Source organism: Borostomias antarcticus (assembly GCF_949987555.1).
Source record: "Borostomias antarcticus genome assembly, chromosome: 22".
Lineage (NCBI taxonomy): Eukaryota > Metazoa > Chordata > Actinopteri > Stomiiformes > Stomiidae > Borostomias > Borostomias antarcticus.
This window is the reverse complement of record NC_140255.1, coordinates 18,938,167-18,945,033: the sequence shown is the minus strand read 5'-3', so window position 1 is coordinate 18,945,033 and position 6,867 is coordinate 18,938,167.

The following is a 6,867-nucleotide window of genomic DNA, read 5'->3' as shown; positions in this document are numbered from 1 at the left end:
CAGCCCATCAGACCCGTGTTTCTGCAGAAAAATCCTCTACGAAACCAATGGAGATGTGTGTGTGTGTGTGTGTGCGTGTGTGTGTGCGTGTGTGTGTGTGTGTGTGTGTGTTGTGACAATCTGTCCAGCCCAAGTATTCATTAATTCACTCCCCTTTCCGTCATCACCCAACACACCTTTTGTGTGTGTGTGTGTGTGTGTGTGTGTGTGTGTGTGTGTGTGTGTATGTGTGTCTCTGAGCATGTGTGCAACATATGTGTGTGTGCATGCATATGGTCTTTTCTTTCGCCCTCTGGGTCTCTGACCCCCGTTCGGCGAGATCACATGACCGCGCGGGGCCCGTACGCAGGGGCAGCCATCTTGAGGTCCGGTGGCACCCTGAAGTGTTTCCGTTTACCAGAGAGGAGTCGGACGCTAATAAGAAACAGAGACAGGTTTAACGCCTGAGTCTTAACCTATCACAGCTGTGACCGCACCCCCCCCCCCGCCCCCCTCCTCCACCCTCCCTCCACCACACACACCAGGCACCCATTCAGACACCCTGGCAGGGAGACAGACATACAGGAAGACAAGCAGTCAGGCATGCAGACAGACAGGAAGGGAGACAGACAGACAAATAGACAGATGGGGAGAGAGACAGATAGGTGGACGGGCAGACAGACAGACAGACACGCAGGCACACAGACAGTCAGGCACGCAGGCAGGAAGGCAGACAGATGGGCAGGCAGGCAGACGACGGAGAATTCGGATGTTCTGTGTCGCAGCCTTTAACCTCCGCAAACTACACAGCCCACAATTCAGTGGTGCTCAGACACAAGCAAAGGTCAACTTCCTGTGAGGGTGAGGCCGGCCTCCCCCCCCTCCCCCCTCCACCCCACCTCGTAAATCCTGTCAGGGATGGGATGGCTCTCATCTCCCGAGAGGATGACAAGAGCAGTTATGTGCACGCCGTTTCTGTGTCCTCTCTCCGCTCCGAGCTCTGAGAAAGCATAATATATGCTCTGTTATCGGGTCCAAGCCCCCATGTCTGTGTTGTAAGACTGCAGTGCATGATCATGACATGTTTTGGAAATATTAGGTCATATTCTATCAGTGGGATTTCAGATGAGCCTTGGTCGGTTACCTTATGAGCTGCGTTTGTAAATGAACGTGTCTCTTTCGCTCTCACGTACACACGCACACATGACACACACACACAGACTCGACAGAGAGAGAGAGAGAGAGAGAGAGAGAGAGAGAGAGAGAGAGACAGAGAGAGAGAGAGAGAGAGAGAGAGAGACAGAGAGAGAACGAGACCTGGATGGACAGGGGGAAAACACACTCATCCAGTGTTGTAGGGGTTAACCCCGTGACGTCACGGCTCCTGAGGCGGTGACCTATGGAGGGGGCAGCTGGAGGCTCGAGGGGGGAGCGGGAGAAAACACTCGGCGATTGGGCAGAGGGTCTATCTTGGAACAAGACCTTATAATGATCGTATTCCTCGTTGATTTTCTAATTTAAACATTTGAACTCGAAGTGGATTGCTTTTTACGCAAAGGTATAACTTCTCAGTAAACGGCTGAGCGAATGGAGTGTGTGTTCCGTGTTTTTCTTGCTTTGGTTTCCTGACGTTTCCTTGCTTGGTGAATACAGGCAGTGAAGTTTAGTTTCGTTCTCTTCTACAAAGAATGGTCGCAACCAGGAGCCGTGCGCGCACCGCATCGTACTTTTACGCACGAACTCGTCTGGACCGTTTAAACTGGATCAAAGGTGTGCACGGACGCATAAACGCCACGGACTTTTACGCGCGTGCTAAACAGTTAGAGGCTCTTGATAACTGAGACCGTGTGTTTGTACGAGTGTGTGTGTGTGTGTGTGTGTGTGCGTGCGTGTGTGTGTGTGTGTGTTGGTCATCTTTGTACGGGCAAAACAATATGCTTCTGCAGCTCGGGGAGCCGTGAAATGCATGTGGTAGCTCGCAGGGAGTGAGAAGGTGTGTTGTTCAGCTGCCAGTAGTTTGATAAATGCAGGATGCCACTTTTAGGATGAGAATGGGATAGGATTCCGTGTTAACCTGCCTAATGTTTTCAAGATGGAGAAGGAAGAATCTTCTCTCCGTTCTCTCACCCCTATTCTCTCCTGCTCTCACTCCTTCATACATCCGATCCATGACTACAATCAGATATGCACACAAAACAATAATGTCCAGATAGGCGTGCGCGCGCGCGTGCGTGCGTGTGTGTGTGTGTGCTTTTGGGGATTAGGGAAGGAGGGGGGGCGTTCACGTGCATGGTTGATGTACCCGTCCCCCTTCTGATTAAAAAAGGCAAGAAAGCTAGTGTTGGGCGAGGATAGAGAGAGAGAGAGAAAGAGAGAGAGAGAGAGGACTGCGTTTCGTTCTTCTCTCCATCAATTTTCTATTTAATGTCAGCTCCATTGTGGGAGAGAGGGGACGCGTCATCCAGCCATACATTTGCGATTATCCAGCCTCGAGGAGACTATCCGGACGCGCACACAGGCAAAAGGTCCTGGGATTAGAAACGGACTGAAACACCCCTTTTGCTTCAGTAGTAGTATAGTAGTAGTAGTAGTAGTAGTATAGTAGTAGTAGTAGTAGTATAGTAGTAGTAGTAGTAGTAGTAGTAGTAGTAGTAGTAGTAGTAGTGGTAGTAGTAGTAGTAGTAGTAGTAGTAGTAGTAGTGGTGGTAGTAGTAGTAGTAGTAGTAGTAGTAGTGGTAGTAGTAGTAGTAGTAGTAGTAGTAGTAGTAGTAGTAGTAGTAGTAGTAGTAGTAGTAGTAGTAGTGGTAGTAGTATAGTAGTAGTAGTAGTAGTAGTAGTAGTAGCCTAGTAGTAGTAGTCGTAGTAGGCTACTTTCTCTGGAATAGGCAGTAGCCGAGGAGGGGATATTGGAGCGCTATTGAAGTTAATGAATTTGAATGCAGTTACAGTTTGATAGAGCAGTGCTTTTATTTGTAAAGTATAGTTAGCATATTTTTCAACTCATCAGGCGTTTAAAGGGGTTTCCCATTTGATTTATTTTTGCTTTGCTTCCCCGTTCTGTGTAAATCAATAGCGACCCCGTGGTATAAATACAGTTTTGTGCCGGACGGACAGTCGTTTTTATAGGTAGGTGTTTTCCGATCTCCGGATCCTGATTTATCTTTTTCACAGTGAATTACAGAATAAAAATGAAGTGCTGTGTTTTCACGGAAATAGTCTTAATTAAATCTGACATAGGCCTTTAATGGGATTATTTGAAAACTGATAGGTGTTATCAATATTGTGAGCCAGTATGCGTTTGGAAAGATATTTACATTAGTCTGTAGAGTTGTATACTCAAAACACATCCTTTTGAGGTAACCTTGTGTTGAATGCAGACGGCTCATGCTCTATATTACATGTTTTATATAAAAGTAACATCCAGCTGAAATATAAAACCATAGGTTATGCCGAAAGATGTGTTATAAGTAGCTTGACTGTCCAGTAACCTTTATGGCTGACAACAGCGAATGCGTGCAGAGCAACAGCGGCATTTTAGACTGAGTTTTATAGTTATTTATGTTGCTGTCATGTGTAACTGGGACACATGACATTTGGACCACTTTTAGGTTACAATAAAGTAATTGTCCCAGTCACTTTAGACGACGGTGTTAATGCATAGCTTCTGTTGCAATTTATTTGTATTTTTTAGTTGTGCCATATGCACTTGTTACGCACCTTATGTCATGAAACAAAGCCAAAGAAGGTAAGCAGACTTGGCTAATTTGATGTCTGGCAAATTCAGCTCAATTCTCTGAGAGACTTTAACTAAATGGATACTCGAGATTTACTGTAAAGACCAGGCTCAGAGACAATTCTTACATGAGAATGTTTATCAAGGCTACATGGTCAGAGGGTCATGCGCGCGCGCGGGCACACACACACGCACACACACACACACACACACACACACACACACACACACACACACACACACACACACACACAGGAAGAGGCCTATATAGACCTTAACGTTTGACTATCCAGCTATGTAAAGACAGTTTGGTGCCTTCCTCGCACAATTGGGCACTTAGAAGTGTTTATATGCTAATGTTAATGCGATAAGTTGATGCGTATCTGATTGTTAACGGTATGTCATTGTGCGAATGGAACACCTCACTGATCACCCCACACGCACGCGTGCACGCACAGAAAGAGAGCACGGTTTGAGCGTTGCTTATTTTGTTGTTACTCTTAAGTTTAGATTCCTGAATTATGAAATTATTGGCTACCCGCTATGCGCATTGGGAAATATTTTAATCAAAGATAGATCGTAGAAAAAACAATTAACCGTTCAAATGCAGACACGTTTATTTAGTAAGTCCTCATGATTTTCTTCTAGAGAAACACAGATGAGTCAACACTCAAATATTTGTTTCAAAGCAAAGACCACTGGTGACTTCATTATATGGCCATTTCCTTGATGTTGTGAATTCGAATCCACCTTGAGTCGGTTTTACGTCCACTAAAAAGTAACTGCAATTTAAATAGCCTATATAATTTGATATATTTTAATATATGGGCTATCTTAAAAGACGTATGTCCCGCGTGGGTTATTTTTTGTTATTTTCAATCCACATTTAAACCTTAATTGTTTTGTGATTTCTACACCCACACACATCCTGATTCAGGCTCGTGCGTACCCCCACAGTTCTATCTGTCCAATCAGCGTTGCCATGTTCAGGTTGTTCTCTTTATTTTGCCTCCAATAAAACACTTCATAATGACGGAGGCATGTGCTCTTTATTGGAGGTAGAACCTACGCGCCTGATGGGGGACAGGTCTCTATCGATAACACATTCTGTCTCTGCTAGGGAAATAATAATCACGTTGTTCTCCATTTGTTAATATTAAAGAATATTAGGCTACATTATAAAACGTTACCTAATATCCACAATCTATTAGTCATCGATAAAAGCTCATGGCTACTGTATTTAGACACTGACCAAATAATGTCCATTCATGTTGTAGGCTATGAGTGTGTGTGTGTGTGTGTGTGTGTGTGTGGGTTGGGGGGGGGTGAAGAAGACGAATGTGTGATACTTTTTCACTCTCTATATCTTCTATGACGCAATGTAGGCTACAGAGCTCTCTGTCTCTCTCGTCCTCTTTGGTCTAGTCGAGACAGAGGCCTTCTCTCGCACACCAGGCGAGGGACCCCAGTAAAGCTGACTGGGGATTCATTAGAGAAACCACGGCGTTTTGCTGCTAGTCTCCAAGAACGCCTGTTGACATTAGAAGGTCTGCTGCTTGGACCTGTAGGTTGACATGTCAGTCACATGGCAGGCACACGTAGCTCCAGTTTTTCAACCCATCATTTGTATCTAACTCTTCATTTTGTCAAGGCTCTTGCATTTTTCCTGTATCTCAATTTTAGGACTTTGTGCGTAAATTACGCAGTTGAAATAGGGGCAGGGTAATGCGCGGGTAGACATGCTCGAAATACAAATGGCGATTGGAGGCTGGTAGTGTTATTTCGTGATATGATCGGTTAATGCCTTTCTAATCCGTGTTTACGTCAACGTCTATAGGTTGGCAACTGAAATGCACATGCGTTCAATCGGTTCCGTCGTTTTTTGGCGCTTATGTGTAGATGTTTTGGTTTACAACACAGAGCAAGAGACGTCGTCTGTACGCCCTTTTGTAAAGTAGGCCACATCAATCTGTCATGCTGTCAGCGTTGGCCGTTTGGTCAGCGGTAGGCCTATAATCAGAACAGGCCGAAATGTTCGTGAACATCCCGGGGAAATGGGCAGGGAATAACATCCATAGTCTATAACGTGCAAAACACATACAGCCCTATTTTGAAATGCCTATTTAAATCTAGGCTACATGCATCTCGGCATTGATAGGCTACATTTTCACTGAGGCGTTGCCTTGAGGCCCGTTGTTGAAGATGAGCATCTCTGCTGGCCCGTCGTGAGGTATAGGCTATATACCTATCATGACGAACAGAAATAGCTGCGTCTGATGCCCACACTGGGAAGAAAAGGTCATGTTTTCCGTGCACTGTTGTTCTTGGGGCCATCGTAGCATGTCTCGGCTGGTTCCCAGGAGCGGTTTACAGACGGTGGTTGTGGGTTTCCGAGTAAGATGCTCTGCACTGTCCATGAAAGCGACGACTTATCAGTCTCCATATCCAGTTTGTCGTTTGTTTCTAGCCGAAATTCACAGTCTTAATCTACATAAGAGGCGTGATGCAAATAGGCCTACACACTTTCAAGAACCTATAGGCTACTTTCCCATTTCGGATAGGCATAGTTCAGTATTTAAACGATAAGCCAGATATCAGTATAGATATTTCATGGGTGTTTCAGTCGGCCTGTCATCGCAGTAGGTCTGGGTCTCTCGGAGGGGTCCCTCTGCTTGTCAGGGCGTTTCCCCGGTGAAAGCCCCCCTGTTTGGAATTCGTCATCATTAAGGAATATCAGGGATATTTTCCAGAGAATAGAATTGTTGCCTGCTATGGCGGGCCTCCCGTGGAGACCCGGCTCCATTCGGACCTCATTTCAGTTCGCCCTGTCACCGAGCTCCCTCCCGTTGTCTACGAACGTGTTGTAAAGACACAGTCCGAAGTTTATTCAGCTATAGGCTATTACACCAACGCACCAGAATGTGACACCCCATATTTATTTAGAATTCCATCTCGTACTCGGACACGTGCGCACACGCCGCAAGCACGCTCCTTTCTCGGTAGCCTAGAGACTATAGTCTCCAACATGGGGTGAGCTGTGCGAGTGCATGTGCTCGGGTTGTGTGCTGTGTGAGTCTGCCGGTCACGGTAAAAAGCACAGGTCAAACAGAAAGACGCTCCTCTCTCTCCAGCGGAAATGAAAAGTCCAGCCAGTT